At 47.9% G+C, this 22,574-nt stretch overlaps 1 protein-coding gene across 1 annotated transcript in view; it reads left to right on the top strand.

Annotated features, from left to right (window-relative positions):
• The window catches only part of TCF7L1 (transcription factor 7 like 1), a 176,144-nt gene that overhangs the window by 102,341 nt on the left and 51,229 nt on the right, over window positions 1–22,574 (top strand). The window lies entirely within an intron of this gene.

Below are 22,574 nucleotides of genomic sequence, written 5' to 3' on the forward strand. Positions count from 1 at the left end.
ATTCAGAGCAGCATCTCATCCAGCACATGGCACCTGTGGTAGGAACTGAGTCATCCCGCACAGCCAGGGCCGTGGTTCCTTCATTGATTCTTCCTTCAACCCTTCCTTATGGATTGCCTTCTGCCTCCAGTCACTGTTCTAGGATCTGAGGATGGGACAGAAAACCACACAGGCAAAGTCTGTGCCTTCATGGATATCACATTCTGCTGGGGGGAAACAGACAGTGAACAGATGGAAACACCCAGACAGTAATGATACACCATACAGAGGACTGTGCAGCACAGTGGGCTAGTATCTGAGGGGCTACTTTAGGCTGGGTGGACAGGGAACAGTCGGAGCATTTTATTTATTTATTTATTTATTTATTTTTCTTGAGACAGGGTCTCACTCTGTCACCCAGGCTGGAGTGCCGTGGCGCAATCTCCGCTCACTGCTGCCTCCGCCTCCTGAGTTCAAGCAGTTCTTTTGCCTGAGCCTCCTGAGTAGCTGGGACTATAGGCATCCACCACCACACTGACGAATTTTTGTATTTTTAGTAGAGATGGAGTTTCATCTTGTTGGCCAAGCTGGTATTGGAGCATTTTAAACAGGGGTCCAGGGGTATGACTTCATCTGATATAAAATTTAACGTAATCCCCTAACTGCTGTGTAGAAAAGAGATGGAAGGAAGGGATAGGAGTTAGGTCCCTGGGGGTCCCTTTTTGGAGTTGTATATACCCCACTTCCCTCACTGGACCAGCTGCCAGGCTGAGGCTCCCCATGCAGTCCCTCTATGCTCCTTCCTAGGCTGTCGGAAGCCTTCCCTATTGTGGTCCTTTGCCCTCCTTCCCTGCTGCTGTGAGGGTTGTTCCCTGCCCTCCAGACCCCTCCCTGCCCTGCCATGGACACAGACCCCAGGCAGCATCCTTCCCCCTCATGCTGGGCACAGCATGGACTATTTTTTCTCTGTGTGCAAACTCTTCCCAACCCATCATGCCCTGGAAAATGCCATGCCCCCAAATGTAGTGGGAGCAGTGGATTTGGCCCAGGGCTGTCCCTGGCCACTGGATGACTTTGCACTAATCTCTCCAGGGTGGTACTGTCCAATAAAAATGCAATATAAGCTGAAGCAGTAATTTTAAATTTTCATGTAGCCACATTAAAAGAGAATGAAGATTGGGCACGGTGGCTCACGCCTGTAATCCCAGCACTTTGGGAGGCTGAGACGGGCGAATCACTTGAGGTCAAGAGTTCAAGACCAGCCTGAACAACATGGTGAAACCCCGTCTCTACTAAAAATACAAAAAATTTAGCCGGGCTTGGTGGCACACACCTGTTAATCCCACCTACTGGGAAGGCTGAGGCAGCAGAATCAATTGAACCTGGGAGGCAGAGGTTGCAATGAGCTAAGATCGCACCACTACACTCCTACCTGGGCAACAGAGCGAGACTCCATCTCAAAAAAAAAAAAAAGAGAGAGAGAATGAAAAGGAAGCAAGTAAATTAATTTTAATAGTATATCTTATGTAAGCCAATTCATCAACAGTATTAGCATTTCAACATGTAATCAGTTTAAAGACTGATTACTGAGACATTGGACGTTCTTTTCTTGTACTGAGTGTTCCGTGTGTGTTGCCTGTGGCCCGCATGCCACTTCCAGGGCTCCATAGCCACATGTGGCAAGTGGCCACTGCGCTGCATGGAGCACGTTGCACAGAGCAGCTCTGGGAGCCTCCCTTTCCTCCTCTGCACAATGGAGATGATTATGTCCCCGCACCTCCCTCTCTCACAAGGTTGTTGTGAACACAGAGGAAGCCGGGAGACTGCTGTGGAGATGAAGGATGTTTTAAACCTCAGGCTGTCATCGCAGAGGGTGTGGATGGCAAACCGGAGAGGAGTCAAAGGGCTGATGTGGGAACTTCCCTCCTGATTCTAACAGTTCCCGTGTTAGAGGTGAAGGAGATAACTGAGAAACACACAGATGATAAAAACCCATCGACAGGGCATGGTGGCTCACGCCTGTAATCCCAGCACTTTGGGAGGCCAAGGCAGGTGGATCGCTTGAGGTCAGGAGTTTAAGACCAGGCTGGCCAACATGGCCAAACCCCATCTCTACTAAAAATACAAAAAAAAAAAAATTAGCTGCACATGGTGGCGGGTGCCTGTAATCCCAGGTACTCTGAGGCAGGAGAATCGCTTGAACCCGGGTGGCAGAGGTTGCCGTGAGCCAAGATCACGCCAGTGCACTCCAGCCTGGGCCATAGAGTGAGACTCTGCCTACAAAAAAAAAAAGGAAAAAAAACACAGTTGCCTGAAATAGTGCTTATACTTACAGATTAAGTCACCCAGGGGCAGAATTTTGTGCCTGCTGAAATTTGAAAAACTAATCTTGCCGCAAAAAGAGAGAAAAATATGTTTCTTTCCTAAACTATGGTAATAGTAAAAGTATGCGATGCTTTTTGTTAAGTTTTATTTTAATGGAAATATTAAATCTGTGCCTTTTGTTTTTGTTTTTAAGGAAATGGAGAAAGGAAGGAAGCTGGAGGGTTTAAATTCATTATGCTAGCTTTAGATTCTGCAAAATCAGGAAATCAGAAAGTACAAGTTCTCAGAGTAGTGACATTTAACTCGATTGGGCAGGGCCCGCCCAAGGTCACCCTTTTAAAGGGTTTGTCTTCCTTTTCAACATTTTTTACACAGCATATCTTTTGGAGCTCAGCAGTTTTTGCTCTTTCTTTCTTTCTCAGTGTGGGAACAGAAGTTGGCACATGAGCGTTTCCTCATTTGACTCTTGAAGTGCCCTGTCCTCAGTGCCTTCTACGTGGTGGTGCACAGTAGAAGTTTGTTGACTGACTCACTGAGTCTAGAGGATGGGAGCAGAGGAACAGCAGGGAGGAGCCTCTTCCCACTCTTTGGTCCAGAGTAGATGCACTTTTTTGTTGTTGTTGTTGTTGTGAGATGGAGTTTCATTCTTATTGCTTAGGCTGGAGTACAGTGGTGCCATCTTCGCTCACTGCAACCTCTGCCTCCCGGGTTCAAGTGATTCTCCTGCCTCAGCCTCCTGAGAGCTAGGATTACAGGCACCCGCCACCATGCCCAGCTGTATTTTTAGTAGAGACAGGGTTTCACCATGTTGGTCAGGCTAGTCTCGAACTCCTGACCTCAGGTGATCTGTCCGCCTCAGCCTCCTAAAGTGTTGGGATTACAGGCGTGAGCCACCGCACCCGACCTGGATGCACTTTTAAGCAGTCCTTGTTCATGGATGATAATTCAGGCCCCAGATATATTTTTATTTTATTGACTTCCTTAGAAACTTAAAAAAAGAAATTAAATACAGCCACTGTGTATTTTTAGTATTTTAACTAAACTCTCTGTTGGACTCTATTTGTATTTCCTTAGGACCTGGATAACTCCGTGAGTCCAGGAATAGTTTGCTTTTTGGTAAATATTCCTTTCAGGTTTCTCTGCGCTTGCTTGCTCTTTTGCTGGGGGGCAGTGGGGTGGGGGGCAAGAAAAGATTTTTGAATCACCAGAACCTAAGAACATCTGTAAGTCTAAGGGACCATCTTAAAGAAGCCAGTGAGAACTTCTTTCACTATCTGGATCACTTAAAATCAAACCAAGCATTTACCTACAAGGCCCCAGGGGCTCTGACATTTATGATCTCATAATTCCTCCATTGATACCATGAGGCTGGAAACCTTATGGTTGCTGGCTTCCCTGGGGCCCTCGGCTGCCTCTGGGCTGCCAACATAGAATCCACGTCACATAAAGTCCCGGCCCAAGTAAAATGCCAACATCCGGGCCAAATCCACACTTTTCCATTTGTGAGCAGGTTGTGCTTGAGAATTACTTCCCTTCTTTCTGGGATGTCTCAAATAATAGAAGGAATTGTCCTCTATCGCCTTGAGGTTTTGTCAGCTTGACGTCCTCATCCAAGCCTGACCACAGCCGTTATGACAGCATGAATGCAAACACCACCTCTCTTGACCTAGACGCTGCACCCAGCTGTGCCCACTTCTGCTGTAGGGAGAGTCAGTGAGGTCCATCTACGGCCTTCCTCCTTTTCCTTGAATGGGGCTTGGCATTGAGGTTTGTGCACACCCTGTATAGAAGGCAAGTGGTAAGGCCCAGGCTTGTCCCCAGGCTCGGTCTTTCTGAAGACTTTGTCACTCCTGCTCACAGCACCCACTTTCTCCCCTTCCACACAGGATGTGTTGCTTCCTCCTGTTTCTTCTCTTTGCAGACCTCCAGTTTTCTGTCTCCTTCAAGAAATCTCACCAGGGCCTCTATCTCCCCTTTTCTCTGCCTCCCTATTGAAGCAGATGTTTTACCTCAGCCTTTCCTAGTACACTGTACTATTTTAAAAACTCTTGAATGAAAGGGCATGTTTTCCTTTCCTTTCCCCGTTTAGATTACACACCTCTGGCAGTGGGGCCTCCCACAAGTCTTAAAGATCTCAGCGCACCAACATCTTGGCACGTAGTAGTTAACAATAAGTAACTGTTCAATTGGCTTCTAGTTGAACCTCATATATCTTGGTTAACATATGCAGGATTGGTATGCATTCAGCCCCAATTATTCCACCCTTAGCTCATTTTTGCAGTTTATTAATAATCAGTTGGCATGCAGTTTCGAAAGAACTAATTATGTAATAACATGTTTTGGCTACTCCTCGGCGCCATTACATGCCTGAGGTCCCTTGCTGTCCCTTTGTGTTTTTGATGAAAGGTAACAGCCTAGTGTTTCCAGCCATCACCCAGAGGTGGGAGCAGATCCGGCTGCTGCAGCTTATTGCTAGGAATGGGTGAGGCTGAGCGGAAGCCTTAGTAACTCAGGTGCGGCTCTTAAGCTTTGATTTCCGAAAGAGCCATTTTGTGCCTTACTCGTGAAGTGGCCTTATGTGACATAGTGGCCCCCTGTGTGCAGGATTCAAGGGGAAGGGAAGGGGAACATACCCAGCGACTCCACGTGGGGGAGTTGCATTTCCACATCATTCACAGGGGATCCTGTGTTTTCGGAATTGTCTGGGTGTGAACAGCATAAGAGGTGCTAGAAACTCAGCAAAGGAAGCAGGAGCTGGGCCAGGAGGAGAAGACTGGGGATGGGCTGAGGAGAGAGAAGTACCTGGCCAAAGGCAGCCCCAGGCATGGGTCTTGGGTTCTCAGTAGGCAGGATTCTGGCTCGGGGTGAGAGGTGAGGCTTCGTTCAGGAGATACACGCTGAGCCATCCACTATGTGCCAGGCACCCTAGAAAAGGCCGAATATTCATATTGTGACTTGACACGGGTCCTCTGCAGGGAGGAGCTGCCCTGCTGGCCACGGACCACACTGTTAACAGCACCCCCTGGGGTTGGAAGATGTGGTGGGTGGGGTCCAGGATCCAGCCGCAGGGAAAGAACCAACAGGCAAACTGTGGGGTCCTGGCCTGCTGAGAAGGGTTCAGGGTAAAGTCTTCAGTTTGCTTGTTCATTCATTTATTTAATATTTATTGAAGGCCTCACAGGGAGGTGACAAACTCTATAGACACATACACGGAGGAAGAGCACGCCAGGCAGAGGGAACAGCAGGCACAAAGGGGATGGCACTTGGCAGGTTCCAGGAGCGGCCAGAACAGAGTGACTAGAGCAGAGTGGGCAAGGCTGGGGGGCAGCACTTAAGGAGGCACAGTCAGAAAGGGGACAGGGGGCCAGTCACAGGGGCATGCAGCCCATGGTGAAGCCTTTTGACTATGAGATGGGGAGCAGTGAGGGGTCCTGAGCAGAGAGGTGACATGATCCAACCTTTGTTTTAACATAGTGCCGTGGCTGTCATGATATAGAACGGAGGGGTCAAGGGTAGAAAATGAGAGACAGGTTGTGGGGCCAGTGGGGCCTGGATGGTGGCAGTAGAAATGGGGAAAGTTCTCAGATTTTGGCACCGTTTTGAAGGAAGACTGACAGGATTTGCTGATGGACCAATGTGGGGAGCAAGAGGAAGAAGAGTTAGGAATGAATGTCTCCTGGGCAATGGGAAAGAAGGAAGTGTCATTGACAGAAATGGAGAAGACTGCGGGAGGGGCAGGTCTGGGAGGAAATAATCAGGAGCTCTGTTTGGGACATGTTGTATTGGAGATACTTCTTGGACATCCATTGGAGGAGATGATAGGCAGTGGGGTTGTTGGGTCTGGAAGTCAGAGATGAGCTCTAGATTAGAGACTGAGACTCTAGTCATCAGCATGTTGTTGGCACTGGAGGAGATCCCTGGGACTGAAGCTGAGAAAAAAAGAGGTCAAGAGCTGAGCCGTGGGCACTACAGCTTTTGCACACTGGAGAGAAGAGCAGGAACTGGCAAAGGAGACTGAGAAGGAGCAGCCAGAGAGGTAGGAGGAGACCTGGTGAGCGCCGCTTTCCTGCAGCCAAGGAGGGGAGTGTAAGAAGGAAGAGGGGCTGCTGCTGAAGGTCGAGTGAGATGAGGGCTGAGAAATAACCATTAGGTTTAGCAAATGCAGGTCTCTGCTGTCCTCAGAATATAGGCTTGGCACTCTGTCGGGTTCCAGGACAGATTCCAGAATAGAATCTGGTATCAGTCAGGTGCCCCCCTGAGTGTGGCTTAGGACAGGACTGTCCACAGTACTGACTCAATGCAGTGGTGTTACTGATTGCTGCTGCTAGTGGTGGTGGTTGGCTTGGTTCTGGCCTCCAGATGTAACAGTGCCATCCAGGCAAGTGAAATCATGCATTGGGAAAAATCGATGATGGACATCTCAACACAGTTGGGTAGAGTTTCCCCTTGCAATTACTCATAAGCTTCACAGGCTTAGTGGAATCTTAAAGTGCCCTCAAAGGAAAACTCAATTAGATCAAAGTGGATTTAATTACTTAATGAATTCTAAATGTGTCAAAATTGACAGGCAAGCTTGTTTGGGGGCCTGGGAGAGGGAAGTACTATGAAGAGTGTCACATGCCTTTCATGACAGAGCAGAAGGGAGCTCACCTCCCACACAGCCCCACCCACATGTTCCCAGATTGACATACTTAGGACTCACATCCATTATCTCATTTCGTCCTCAAAATAGTTCTAAGAATTAAGTGCAGCTGGTATAATCACTCCTATTTAATAGACAGTGAGCTGAGGCTTATTGAGGTGATGGATTTGCCCCTGGCAAGGCGAGGCTCTCCACGCAGGTCTCCTGACTTCTCCATCTGGCCATTGCTCAGTGGGGGACGAAGTAGCCCCTCTGACAAGTGTACTCACAGATATTGCCATCGGCATTTATTAATAACAGATGAGCCAAGGACTCAGCAGGATTGCAATCCTAAGGACTCTCAAGCATTTCTCTCAAGATATTTGTTTCTTATCTTATGAAATCATGCAGTCTAGTCATTATCTGATACATGTACCCCCATGATGGTTTTGACCACCACCCTCCTTCCCTCTTGTCCACTTGTAGAACGGGAGAATTGCTCTGTGCCTGATGTCACCATAGGTCCTGGCTACCCACCATTCTCTGTAAAGAGTGAGTGCCAAGAGCTTTCAGTGAGGTGCATTCCACTGGAGTGGGAGGTGTTAGCAGCTCTTTCCTTCATAACTGAAACAATTGATTGATTGTGCTATTACCAGGCTCTGTTTGTTCTCCCCGCTGGGTTTGCATCCCAACAAGAAGCCCCCTCTGTCTTTTTGCAGGTGCTTGAGCAAGTACACCTTGCTAGTGAGCAGTTCAACAGACTCCATTTTCTTAAAGAAACTGGTGAAGGGAACAGAGCTTACCAGGATACAGTATCCAAATCAGCACAGTACCTTTTATTGTTACTAATATTACCATGACCACTATTATTAATAGTCTCTTCCTCTTACACAAACACATTCACTCATATGCATCCTATTTCAGAAGGTTAATCTTGTTAAAGACTGACATAATTTTCACATTTTACTTTAAACACCAAATACAAGTGTAGGAGGCCAGAAACCAACAGCTGAGTTAGACCCTAGTCCATACATTCCAATCCCTCATAAGAAGAAATCTCTTCCAATGAGACCTTTTGTTTTTCCTGCCCCAAGGTGAATGTTTTGAGAAACTTTGCATCAAATCAGATACTTGTCTTTAACTTGCAAAACTTAAACAAATGGACTTTTTTCTACTAGCACTATTTTAGGATTAACAGAAAATCCCGTCTCCTTAAGCAGTTGAATTTAGGTTTTTGCCAAAATTGTGAGGGTTTGAAAATCGGCTTTAAATTTAGAGCATGCCTATGGTACGGTTGTGCGGGTGTCCTATGGCTCTGTAGAATTAAGCATTAACATTGCAGCTGGATTCTATTTCTTTTTTTTTTTTTTTTTTTTGAGGCGGAGTCTTGCTCTGTCGCCCAGGCTGGAGTGCAGTGGCCGGAACTAAGCTCACTGCAAGCTCCACCTCCCGGTTCCCGCCATTCTCCTGCCTCAGCCTCCGGAGTAGCTGGGACTACAGGCGTCCGCCACCTCGCCCGGCTAGTTTTTTGCATTTTTTACTAGAGACGGGGTTTCACCGTGTTAGCCAGGATGGTCTCGATCTCCTGACCTCGTGATCCGCCCGTCTCGGCCTCCCAAAGTGCTGGGATTACAGGCTTGAGCCACCGCGCCCGGCCGCTGGATTCTATTTCTTTGTGAACATGCAAATTAACATCTTCAGTGGCTTCCTCTGCCTGCATACTTATATCAGCCTCCAAATGTGTTATTTGTTATTAAAATCACCATATTGATGTGTGGAGGTTTGCGGTGACTTTCCCAGATGCAGTGATCCTAATTGTAACCATGCAGGTTATTCAAACATAGCTTGGGTATTTAAAACAGAAGTGAATCTAGGCCAGCATGCAGTTAGTTGAGTGTAATGTAGATGTGAAAGGAGTCCTTGTGGCCGGTAGTGTTCGGTTCTGTTAGCTCCAAGAATATATCTTCCTATGGCGATTAAATAATGTGCAACTGACCTGGGTCCTTCCAGTGACCTACTTTTAAACCAGGAGTCATAATAGATTTATAAACCTGTAGGCTTTACCGGTATTTGCTTTCTGTGAACAGGAAATCTAGGGAGGCTGCTAACTGCCCCACTGCAATATGGAAGGCAGATGTTCCCCAAATGTGGCTTTGGGGGCTCTCTGGGGTTTAATAACAAACACTTGCTTGGTTATTGGGACTGGTGCTTCTTCAACTCACACGTCCATGGGAACCACCTGAAGAGATTGTGTAAATGCAGATTCTGCTTCAGTAGGGCTGTGGTGGGGCCTGGAACTCTGCATTTCTAACACAATCCCACATAGTGTTGATGGTACTGGTCCAGGGAGCACACTGGAGTAGCAGGATCTGGAGCCAAATAAATATAACCCAGTCTCCAAACTAGAGCGGACAGGCCCCCAGGAGGCTGTTTCCATGGGCCCTGGATTTTACCAGCCTTCCCGTCCCACTTATACACACTTACATTTGCAGAGGAGAAATGGTGAACACCTGACAACATTTGTTTAATTTTTATCGTTGTGGGGCCTTTTGGGAGGGAGGAAGAAGAGTATCTCAGCCGACCACCAATTCCCACCCCCAAAACCATCAAGATTGTTAGCATTGTGCTTGTAGTTTTCCAAAAATGTACATGAACATGGCTGATCCACCCACTTTGGCCTTGCCATTAACAGAGGCAGCTCAGCCAGGAGTGAGTGATTGGTCCAGAATAAACCCACCCAGGGGGCAGTCAGTTCTTTACTGCCCTGTTTAGACCTGGCCTGAGGATTGACATTTCCTTTAACTGTCTCAAATGAGAGCTATCCTGGGCTGCTTCCAGCAACCCGTGCCTCCTCCCAGACTCTGCAATCCTGTGGGTGCTCCATAAATACTTGTTGACTGACTTGACTCATTCCCTTGGGGAGGGAAAAAAAAAAACAAGAGGAAGTAGGGAAAGGGGGAGTGAACTTGGTTTTCTTTCTCTCGTAAGTATCATAAGGAAATACCGAGCCTGATGTCTGACTGTTGGCAGAATATGACTGTTTGCATTCTACAAAGTAGCATTTGAAATTTTAGTTTTTATTTTTCACTAGTTACAGTTTTTCTCTTTGGGTAATGAATGCAAAAAGTGGTTCCCTTTGGAATTTCCAACTGGGAACCCAGCAGGAGAACCAGCTGCTGAGGCTGCCACTACTACTGAGGAAGAAGTGGTCCCTCGCTGGCCTGTGCTGGTGTGGGCCCCGATCCTTGTGCAGTTACCCTTGTATGGGCGAGCAGAGACCTTCTGGGTTTTTGCTCTGGCGACACCCAGTTTTTTATTGTTTACAGGCTGAGTTTTCCTTAGTTGTTCAGCTGTGAGAATCTGAGGATATATTTGTTCTTTCCTAATTGCATCCTGGGCCTCTTTCCTTTTTTTCCCTCCAGAAGTGGAAGGCATTTTTCTGCCTTGACAAAGTGTACCAAGCAAAGGGGCCTGTTGTACTCCAGAACCCCTCTTCTCAAGGTGACCTCAGTTGCCACTCACCTGCTTTTCTGGGGGTCGTGGAACCTTCCTCACAGCCTGCACAACTGTCTCCCTTAAGAACCCTTCCTGGTACAAAGCCTCCATAAAACTCATTTGCTCTTGAGTCTTAGCTCTGGTGGAATATATCCCTGAGTTTTTTTGCACACTGGGCCTCCATCCAGGCCTTTTCCTGGGAGAGTAGAAAACCCATGGGCTCTGGGGGGTGGGGAAAAGCCCTCAGTTCTGGGTCTGGAAGCATCGCTTACCAATTGCAGCCATGAGCAAGGTTTTGCTATTCTGTGCCTCAGTTTCCTTATCTGCGAGATGGTGATAACAGTATTTCTTTATCCCACTGTGTTCTGAGGAGTGAGTGAGTTTGCAGTGTAAAGACATAGGCGGTGCTAGGGACAGAGAAAGGTAACATTTGTTATTGTTGTTTTTCTGTAGCATTTGTATCTAATGCAGTAGACTGTGTGCCCAGTAAATGAGTCCTTTAAATTAATGATAGAAAGAGAAGTGGGGAAATGGGTTATAAGCAGTGATGTACTGGTAAATATTTGACAGTCAGCTCCTGGTGGGGAGGATTGTGCCCTGATTAGTGTTTGCCAATTTCCATGATGTAAATACTCTCCCCGTGGCTGATTTCAAGCTACTGATGTGACATCCCTGAACACTGAGTTTGAAGGAGATGCCAGTACACCAGTGCCGGCTGCTCTGGTCCACTACTGGAAGGCATCTGCAATAGATCAGAGCCATAAGGCGCCCACCACCCCTGGCCTTCTTACCTTGCCACACACAGGAATTGGTAAGTGGGCCTTTTTAAAAAGCCCTTGGTGATATATTAAATATTAAATATAGACTAGTTCGAAAGTGAGATTTTTTTTTTTTTTTTGAGATGGAGTCTCACTCTGTCGCCCAGGCTGTAGTGTGGTGGTGCAATCTTGGCTCACTGAAACCTCCACCTCTTGAGTTCAAGCGATTGTCATGCCTCAGCCTCCTGAGTAGCTGGGATTACAGGCGTGTGCCACCACGCCCGGCTAAGTTTTGTATTTTTAGTAGAGACGGGGTTTGGCCATGTTGGCCAGGCTGGTCTCGAACTCCTGGCCTCAAATGATCGCCCACCTCAGCCTCCCAAAGTAGTAGGATTACAGGCGTGATCCACCATGCCCAGCTGAAAAATGAGATTTTTAATAAGCCTGGCTAGCTTTGTATTACACTATTTTGTGTTTTGTGTGTGTTAAAAGCTCCCAAGTTGTGCCGTCCCCTGCAAAGAAAGCCCTGAACGCACAGAATTAGGCACATCTTGAGGACAGATAACCTTTGAGAGAGACTTTTTGGAGCCACTAAAGGAAGGCAAAGGAGAAACTGTAGTCTCGGAGAATACTTAGTGTTCAGACTGAGCAGCAAAAAAGTGTTAAAGAAGTAATTAACAGCTGGATTCTAAATAGCAGCTAAGAGTTAGGTAGGGGCCTGAGAACATGGCCTGAGGCCACCAGAAGGTGGGAGAGAGATAAACCAGCCTATATTTAGGAGTAAAATAGATGGCAGGATCAGGGCCCTACTTTGTATTTAGGAGGTTTGTGTGGTTTGTTTCCTTGCGTTTTGTTTTTTGCTGTAACTAATTTAACAATTTAGGAGTGGAAAGAAAAATTAACCAATTTATCTTGCTGTCTGAATAATGTTTTGCAATAACCAAGAATAGGTCAGTGGACCAAGTGGGTAGGTCACTGCCCTGCTTAATGACCCATGTCCGGATACTATTATGTCTAAATTATAATCAGCACTCATTTCCATTGCACACAAAGAGAAGCTTGTGAGGAAGAAATAAAAAGCCTTTGCCTTTTATTGTGTACAGTATATAGTGTAAACAGTAGGGGCCTAATACATGTTTGTTTCCATAAAGGCTTTTTCTAGCAGCTGTGATCAGCAGGGGAAAGGACCTGCCTAAAGTCATCACACTGCTAATTGGGGCCGAGTTAGAACCCAAGTCTCTGGGCCCGGCTTGAGGCTGTTTACTTCTTCAGGACAGAGGGGACCATCTGGATATAAGAGCTGAAGGAGAGAGACCAGACCAAAGCGTCTATTCAGGTCGCTCTTGTAAATCGCCGCTTTTTGATAGTTCCCTATGACTGGCATCTGATTCAGAAAATGTCACAAGAAGTTACCTACTGCTTGCCCCTTAAACTAGCTAACAGTTTCCCATTCAAGTTCAGATTGCAATTCAGAGATACTCTAGGCTAGGCGCAGTGGCTCACGCCTATAATCCTAGTACTTTGGGAGGCGGAGGCAGGCAGATCACTTGAGTCTCAGGAGTTTGAGACCAGCCTGGGCAACACAGCAAAACCCTATCACTACAAACGGTACAAAAAATTAGCCAGGCGTGGTGGCACATACCTGTAAGCCTAGCCACTTGGGAGTCTGAGGTAGGAGGATCACTTGAACCCAGGAGGTCGAGACTGCAGTGAGCTGTGACTGTGCCACTGCACTCCAGCCCAGGAGACAGAGTGAGATCCTCTCTCAAAACACATACACACACACACACACACACTCTCTCTCTCTCTCTCTCTCTCTCTCTCTCTCTCTCACACTCTAGATGCTTCTCTGCTGCTGTGTGTTCATTGGGTGGTACAGTGACAAGAGGGCTGGGAGAGGCAGACGTCACAGAAAGGACTCTGAGGGAAGTGAGTGGTGCACCCAGGGAAACTGGGGCCATGGGTGGTCCTCCCACATCCTCCCCACAGGCTAGCTGTGCCTCTGGACTCTCGGTTGTTTTCTAAGGAAACTTATTTTGAAGCCATATTCATGGCAGCTGCAGGTACCCACCCCTGAGCATTCGCAGGACTTGTAGATAATTCACCTACATGGTCTCAGGCAGTTACACCCTGTGATAATTTATAGCCACCTGTTCAGGCAGACAATTCCACATGAGCGTTTGCTATCACCCGACTACCCTGACCCAAGCCTCACTGTGACCCGTCTGCATGGCCTCTCCAAAAGAGGTCCGTTCCCTGGGAGTCTGGGGGAGTCCCTGACTCCCGGGAGAGTGGCAGAGCCAAGAAGGGGGAAAGACCACAAAAGAAGCGGTGTGTTTTTGAAGGAGTGAATGTTTTCCACAGCCCATTTCCAAAGAACAGTCTAGAAATGCTTGCACACAAACAGTGTCATCAGAGTAAGTGTGTGGTTTCAAGCAGCCCCCACCACAAGCTCCCTGAGGCCTGTCCTTGCCAGGGAGCCCAACCTCAGCCCCTAGTGTCTAGCTCCCCAGGGAGCTTTTCTGAGCACTAGTCCTCCCTTCTCTGGGCCCAGATCAGCAGGCTGCAACTTCTAGGGCTAAATGGGTGGCAGCTGAAGGAAACAGAACGGCTTTCTGATTTTAAAACCTCAGAAAACCTAAAAACTTGATCTCTATTGCTTACTTTAGGAAATTTTAGGCCCTTTCTCAGAGGGCCTAAAATTAGACCTTCTCCACTCCCAACCAAACCATGTCATGACATGGAAGAATGTGGTCCCTGACCTAATGACCCATTTCTGTAAAAATGAGGTAGGATGTGTAGACAGTGCAATAAGACTGTGGAACAATAGACCGTGAGCCAGTGTCACCTTCAGTGTAAACATTAGGGATCCAGGCTTCTGAAGAAGTGTTGGAAACTCTATTAAACCACATAAGTTTGGGATTTTTCTTTCTGTAGCATGCATATGTGGCTTAGTGTTTGATTTTAAAAATAGGATGTTCATGGCCATTTTCATGAATAGTTCGACAGCCAGTCAGAAGTGTAAATGTCATTTTACCTAAATGCAACTGCTGTTGTTCCTAAGGACAGAAACCTGCTCAGATGGGGGTGCGGGGAGGTCTGGTCAGTTGGCTGTTTGACCCACCTGGTTACAACCTCCATGCTTTGTCCTAAGTTGGCTGGTTCATGCTGGCAAGTCAATGCAGAAATATTGATCAGGTTCCTACTAATTGTAAGGATTGGGTTGAACGTTGCAGGAGGTAAATAAAAGATGAGTGCAGTCATGACCTTATATAGGAACTGCCTGTTGCCTCGTCCACCAGAGCCACAACACAGGTAGTGGAACTGATCTCAAGGCAGGGAAAGGTTAGTGTCATAAGAGAAGAACAGTGAGTTTTGCAGCCTCAAAGAAAGAAGGGTGTTAAGCTATCTCCCTGACCTTAGAAGAGATCTTCCCCCTTTTTACTACCGTTATAAGAGTTTACCTACTCCAGCCCCTGGAGTTGTGTGTGATTAAACCACCACACAGTCTTAGGAACTAGATTATGCTAATACCTTTTCAACATGTGGGAGCTGAGGCTCAGAAAGATTAACTTTAGATAAGGTAACGACTGGTAAAGGGTACAGTCGTGATTCAGTCCTAGCTCAGCCAGATCCCACTGTCATCTGTGACTTTGCAGGGTGGGAGGGAGTGGCAGCAGGAGACTGAGTGGGAGCCCTTGGGTCTTTGGGATGGTTTCACCTTTGGAAGATCCAGGCCCCTCTTGCCATGAGAGTCCCACAAAGGGCTCATGGCCTGGAGTGGGTGGAAAGGCAGGAAGCCCAGCTGGGCATGGAGCAGCTGGAGGAGTGCCTTATTTGAGGCTGCTCTTGCATCATCTCATTAGGGATAATCATTTGTAGACTTGCTGCCACTGCAACCCATCAGCCCTGCTCAAATTTTCCTTGCAGCAGTGATGATGAAGTGATTCCTTAGAAGAACTAAGTACTAAGAAGTGATTCCTTAGCAGAACTGCTGGGTAACACAGTTAATTCAGACTTGGGGTGGATGTCAGTGTGAATTAGGGGGTCTTCTGAGCTATAAAACCTTTCAAAAGGAGCACAGGTTTATTGCTTCTGAACTTCACCAGGAATTGAAGCCAGCTTGGCAAGGGGGTTCCCTCCACAAAGTCATCTGTGTGTCTCTTGTAGGTCGGTGGTGCTTTTTCCTGCATCTGGGGGCCCGAAGGTTGTTTCATGGCCGTTTAGATATTCCCTTTGGAGTCTTGCTTGCAGTTAATCTGTACTGTCTGTAAAAAGGGTTTGCCTAGCAAAGGTAAACTCCAGCACCCTGACCCACATTAATGAGTTTTGCCTGTGTAAACCACGTTAATTGTGGTTGTTGCTTTTTAATTGTCCTGAAGTTTCTTGTATGTTAACTGCCCCAGGCTAGAACTCTGGTTTCTGTTTCCGTGGGGGGCTCTATTCTCACTCCTACCCAAATAGCCTCACCAGTCTGCACTGAGATTTGCTCCTCTGCCCCCAGCCTGTCTGGCATTAGTACTAAGAGAATGAAGCTCAGAAAAACAGCCTCACTGGCCTAGATGAGGAGGCACAGGTATGTGGGGAAAACAGGAGTGGATGCCACAAGGTTTTCTTTTGAGGGTCTGGAACTACCAGGTCAAGAGAAGAAAGACTTCAGATTGTCAGTGTTGGATGTCTTAATATGAGGAGGGACTCAAACAGAGCTGTCCGCAGCTGCAACTGGCTGTCTTGAGAGGTGGTGACCTTTCTCCAGAAGGGTGGAAACTGTAGCCAGACAACTACTTGGTGAAGCAGCATACAGAGAGTTCGCCCTTCTGATGATGCACCCCATCTGAGGCCTCACTAGGCCAAGAGTGCGGCGCCGGGGAGCTTGTTAGAAACTTAACCATCCTGGGCCCCACCACACACCTCTTGACCCAGGCTGCATCTTAACAGGATCCTCAGCTAATGCATGCGATTGTTCACTGCCAGGGCCTCCAGTTCAGGACCAGGGTGCATGAGCATCACCTGGAGGAGATTTTTAATACAAATGCAGAGGCTGAGCTGCTGGCCTAGGACATGGAAGGATCATTCCCATACCTCACAGTCCAGCTCTCTCCCCATTCCCTCCCCTCTACGTGCTGTTGCGTTTCCAGGTTCATGCCTGTGTGCACGCCTGCACACAAGGGAATAGGAAAATGGCTTTGACGTATTGAATCATGTCTACAAGCTGCTTCAGTCAGGGTTCCTGCTTGCTGAGAGACCAGACAGCTTTCCCAGGGAGCCCCAGGGCAGGGGCCTGAGGCACCTGCTTCCTGTTATGTCCCCTGAGGACTCCGCTTTGCCAGGAGAAAGGAGAAGCCTAAACAGGGTGGGCCAGGTCTGCGAGGCCTGCCTAGGGCTGCCCTCTGCCTTCCCAGCACTTCAGTCCCTGATCGTTCAGGCCCCTTGTAGGCCAGAATGTCCCAGATTAGATGGGATGGGAAGGGTGTCTTCTGGTTGCTGTAGGCCCACATTAGGGGAGTACCCTCTTCGGTCCCACCTGGGGCAGATGCCCAGAGCCAGGAATGAGCCACCTGTGGTGATTCCTGTGTGTCTGGAGTCTGGGAGCCCCTTGCACTGTTGGCCAGTGGTCACTGTGCAGTGATTGATGGGGCTCAGCGTCTGTAGCCTTTGTCTCAGCCCCTGGCATACCTCCCCGGGGATCATTGTCTGGGTTGGTGGGTGTTAATCTGCAGCTCCTGAGAAGCTGCCTGGCAAATGGGAGGTTAATGTGCAAACAGCGGGGAGCATTGTCCATGTGTGAGGCTGGACAGCAAGTGGGAGGGAAATAGTTAAAAATCCTATTCATGGCCCAGGAGGGGAGGAGGGGTGGGCGCAGGAGCAGGCCCGGCCTTGTGCTAATCTTGCTGGAATGTAACTAGTTCGGGCAGTTTCTGGCTTCGATGTGTTCTGGGGCCGGTTGGCGTCCCCCCAGTACATCGACGTTGCGTCCGCGCGCCGAAGGCTGCTCTTTGTGTTCTCTGCAGCCACAACTTAGAGGTGACCGAGTCAGACTGCTTTTAGTTGTAAGGATGGGGAGGGAGGAAGCTCAGCGAGGCAGTTGTGCTATCCACGGTGGGAGAATCCACCGGCTCCTTCTCTGTTGGAGGATTTGGGTGGGGGAAGGGAGTGGGCAGAAGAGAATGTTCGAGGAGAAAGACCCCAAACCTGTTGGGTCAGGCTGCTCAGCTGCCTGGAAGCCTGGGAATGCCTAGGGGGAAGCCCCTGCTTCCAGACACACAATCAATTACATATAACAGTGGGGCCTTGTGTGTGTAGGCGGGACACTGGGAGGAGTCGGCTCACAGCTCATGTTTTCATGCTTTACAAGGAGAGTGTGTTCATGCATTGCTTTTGCAACTTATAATCAATTTAAAACATTCTATATCTTGATCTAGGCTGGTGGTTACATTAATATTTACATATTGAACCAGGTGTGGTGGCTCATGCCTGTAATTTGGGAGGCTGAGGTGGATGGATCACCTGAGGTGTCAGGAGTTCGAGACCAGCCTGGCCAACATGGAAACCCTGTCTCTAATAAAAATACAAAAATTAGCCGGGTGTGGTGGCGGGTGGCTGTAATCCCAGCCACTTGGGAAGCTGAGACAGGAGAATCCCTTGAACCTGGAAGGCAGAGGTTGCACTGAGCCGAGATCGCACCATTGCACTCCAGCCTGGGTGACAGAGTGAGACTCTGTCTGAAAAAAAAAAAGAAAAATACTTAAAAATTTACTAGAGCCTGGGCAACATAGTGAGACCCCCACCTCTACAAAAAATTTTAAGAATTAGCTGGGTGTAGTAGCACATGTCTGTGGTCTCAGCTACTCGAGAGGCTGAATCAGGAGGATCACTTGAGCCCAGGAGTTCGAGGCTACAGTGAGCTCTGGTTGAGTCATTGCACCCCAGCCTGGTCAACAGAGCAAAATCCTGTCTTAAAAATTCATTGAGCCGCATATGAGATTTGTGTACTTGCTTATATATACATATTATACCTTAGTTTTAAACATTTTAAATTAAAAAAAGAAAAATCCCTCCTTCCTGACCTTCCAAGGCCTTGGCTGGCCAGCACAGCTGCAGGAAGGAAGAACAGGGTCCCCGGTGTAGCTCCAGGGCATCCTCAGACTGCCTGGTGGAGTTTGCGCTGAACTCCCACACCGCTGTTTGGAAACAGAATGAAGTTGCACAGCAGCCAGATTCTGGGGCTTCCCCACCCAAGTTTGCCACTTTGCTCATGGGATTTGAAGAAAGCATCAAAGGCAGCAGCTTTAGAAAATAGCTCCAAGGGCCCCACTTGGTGTGAGGTCACCTTCTTAGCTCACAGAGGGCTGTGGTGCCAGCTGCTAGCCACACATGCCCACGGGGCTGCTCTGGCCCTGCCTGACCCTGACTGGCTTCCGCATACACCCCCTGGGGAGCCCACGCCCACTGCACAGCATACCCACCAGGTGCTGCTGCCCTCCTGAACTCTGTGGGACACACTGCTGCCCACATGGGGACTGCCCCGGAAGTAGGACCCTGGATTGCTCCTCTGCTACCTGCCCCCTCCTGCCACGTAGTGAGGGTTCCACATTATGAATGCCATGGTTCCTTCCGGCTCTTGATTTTCCATGATTCGGGATCAGGAAATGATTTTCCTCTGAGTATTTTTAGGCCATGAGACTCAGTGTAACAGTCAAATCCTGGCTCCACAACCCCTAGCTGTGTGGCCTTGGATAAATTAAAATCTCTCTAATCTTAGTTTCCTCATATGTGAAATGGGAATAACAACAATACTAAACTCAGTAGGGCTGATGAGGATTAAGTGAAAACCAGACTAATGTTGTATTCATTATCTGGGATAAAAGTTAGCCTGTATCATCATCATAATCAAAACCACACGCCACAGTGTGTCTCACAGTCCAGTGAGCCGAATCCTTGCCTGTGCCCACTGTACCCTTAGACCTGAGAGTGGGGCCCTGCTTTGACCACCCCAGCCACTTCCTTCCTGACCAGACCAGGAATCCACAGAGCTGAGGATCCAAAGAATGAGATCCTGAGGCTTGAGAGCCTACCTGGCTCTTCCCTGGACATGCACCAAGCCACTGGTGTGCACACCTATAGATTGAGGTGGGTGGCTCACATTTGCCTGGGGCTGAGCTTTATGAGGGGCTGAGATGTCTGGGGTGTTTCCATGTGTGGTCCCAAGACCTCGTAGGACAAGATGGAACTGAGAATGGTGGGGGTGCCAAATCCGGCTCTCTTACCACCACTGCATTCTGGTACAGAACCCAGGAGTCTGGGAATTCTAAAATCGAACCTGGCCTTTTCATAGCATTCATATTTGTCAAGGGAGGAGGACAGAATGTATTTAACAGTTTGTCAGCTTGAGTTAAAACTTTTACATGTGTAAGCATATGGACTTACATCTATGTTCTTGTCCCAAACCCTGCAGATATTGGGGTTGAGGGGCTGTCTGCATACCCTTCCTTTCCCAGTGGGTGACCATCACTGACCTCTGAGACTTAAGACAAATTGTAGCCATGCCCGCCTCCGAAGCTATCTTTAGGAAAACAGTGTCCTAGGTCCTTTCAGTTCAAAACTCTTGCTTATTTGTTAATAGGAATACATTGGTTCTAGAATAGAGCCTTGCCCTGTGGAAACTGCCATCTGTACTCTTCAAGGTCTAGTTCAGATCCCACCTCTTGGCTTCACTCTGTAATACCCCCACTCTGTGACACCCCCACTCTATGACATTTACCGTTTGGGACAGAAGCCATGTCCTCCCTACCTATAGCTGAGGCCACCTCCCAAGACACATCGTCATTCTGTCCCCCACAGCACCACACACAGTGGCTGCGCATGGTGGATGCACAGTGAGTATTTGTGAAATGAGTGGCCGAGCTGCTGCAGACTGATGAGTGTTCTGGGGCCTGTGTTGGTTTTCTAAAACTGCTCTGTCAGTAAGCGCCCCCCCCCCCCCCGCCCCAATCCCTGTGTAAACGTATTCAAATCCTAAAGAAAATCAGGCAGCCACCCTTTAAAAAGCCTGATAAACCCCTTCATTTGTATTATCTTTGGGCAGGGTTTGCTCGGGAATTCGTATCTGTAGGAGATCTTAGTGCTCGCTGCTGGGAGGCAAATTGTTCGCATTCATTTGTTCTTTCAGTGGCTTGGCCCTATAAAGCAGAGGTCTGGCCTGAGGGAAAATTGTGAAAGAATCTGAGTTTGTCTTTGGGGTTGAAATTAAACAGCTTCTCTAGGCCTTGCCCTCAAACTTCAGCCCTGTTTACTATTGAAGACTGTGTCTCAAGGGGTAAAGAGAGCCGTGGGATAATGGAGACTGAAAAAATGTTGAGATTTAGCCATTTTGTTTTCTTTTTTCCTTGGAGAATAATCTTTTGGGAAAAACTTGGATAGAGACCCTTTGAGCCATACAATTTTTTAAAGTTGAATTCAAGCCTCTGGTCATGGCTTGATTCGTTTTTTTCTGAACAATGAACAAAGAAATGCTGGTAGAGAGCCTTGAAATGCAGGGATGTTGAATGAGGAAAGGAAAAAGGAGGGTGGTGAATGTTCCTGAGCACTGGCTGGACCCTGCAGAAGCTTCCGATCATTCCGGAGGTCTCCAGAACTTGGTGGCTGGGACACCAGATATTGTGCATATATGAGGGGAGGGCCTCTGAGAACTCCCAAGAGGCCCCCAGCACCCCCCAGCTGACCTTTCACGATTGGCACTAAACTGCAGGCTTCTCTCCTTTCTCCATTTCCAGGTGCAAATTGCAGCACCTGGAACTAAGACATCGCTGGAGGGCAGGACTTCCAAACTCACCCCCATTCATTAAGGCAAACACTGCTTCATCCACAATGTTACAGTAACATCAGCAAGAAGAAATGATGATCATGGTTGATAGCCGTCCAGTGCTTACAGCAAACCAGTTGCTTCCGGTGCCCTTCTCTATTTAATCTTGGTATGGCGGTGTACGGTTGGCAGGGGACTGGAATTTAAGCAAAAGAAGAAATACTGATGTTTCCAATTCATCATTTAAAGAGACCTTCTATGTGGCCGGACGCGGTGGCTCACATCTATAATCCCAACACTTTGGGAGGTTGAGACGGGTGGATTGCTTGAGCCCAGGAGTTCCAGACCAGCCTGGGCAACATAGTGAGCCTCCTCTCCACAGTACAGGAAAAAAAATAGCAGGGCATGGTGATGCGTGCATGTAGTCCCAGCTACCCGGCGGTAGGCGTTGAGGTAGGAGGATTACTTGAGCCCTGGGAGGTCAAGGCTGCAGTGAGCCAAGATCGTACCACTGCACTCCAACCCCAGGGACAGAGTGAGACCCCATCTCAAAAAATAAATAAACAAATAGACCTTGTACGCAAGGCCTGGCCATTTGTTAACCCGTGTGAAAGATGTTTCGGTGGCCATTTAATGAACATATGTTGAATAATGTGCTCTACTGTGTAAGACACAAAGGGAAAAAAGATACAAAAGGAAAAAAGAAAACTCAGTATCACCTCGGCCCCTTCTGATGGAACTGGTGTGTCCAAGCGGCAACATCCTAAAATAGTTGTCCTCCACTCTGGGATGTAAAAGAAGTTCTTCTGGGATTTGGTTTTATTACAATGACCAAGAATTTGCTCTCCCTCAGTTATCACATCTACTGTGGCAGGCCCTGCACACATCCTGTGAGATCCTACCTGCCAAGAACCCGTCTGCCATTTCTCAGTAGTATCTTTGTGGTTTGCAGTCATCTATGTAGAATTTGTACATATACTCAAGTGTTATTAGTTTTCAATTACTTCCTCAATTATTGCTGGAGAGTGTGTGTGTATGTGTGTGTGTGTGTGTGTGTGTGGTATTTCGTAGCCAGAGCTACAAAATGTATCTCCAATAATATTAGTAGAATTTTTTCAGCCCCTAAAACCCACCGTAAAAGTTAACTATAATAACAAGGCCCGTAGGCCTGTACACAAGGGCATTTGGTTTCTATCGAAGTGTATTACACAGGCCAGACCTCTGGATTCTCCACCTCTGGAGAGCTGTTTAAAGCAGGCATTAAAAGGAAGATCATTTTCAGTGTGTTTGTGATAATGAAGCATGTGTGTGCTCACGAAGGATACCTCCCTGGACAATGCCTGGAAGAGGACTTTGTGAAGTGGAGACTGTACATGATTCCACCAGCAAGCATGTGTCTTGACAAAGGTTGTAAGGACAAGAAGTTGTGCCTTAGCTGTAACCAAAACCCAGCCTAAGCAATCAGGTGAGTTGAAGTGGATGTTGTCAAAGCTAAAAAGAAGCCAAGCATGGTGGCTCACACCTGTAATCCCAGCACTTTGGGAGGCTGAGTGAGGCAGTGGGATTATTGAAGCCAGGAGTTTGAGACCAGCCT

Source organism: Trachypithecus francoisi, unplaced genomic scaffold, assembly GCF_009764315.1.
Source record: "Trachypithecus francoisi isolate TF-2019V2 unplaced genomic scaffold, Tfra_2.0 Lachesis_group17, whole genome shotgun sequence".
Lineage (NCBI taxonomy): Eukaryota > Metazoa > Chordata > Mammalia > Primates > Cercopithecidae > Trachypithecus > Trachypithecus francoisi.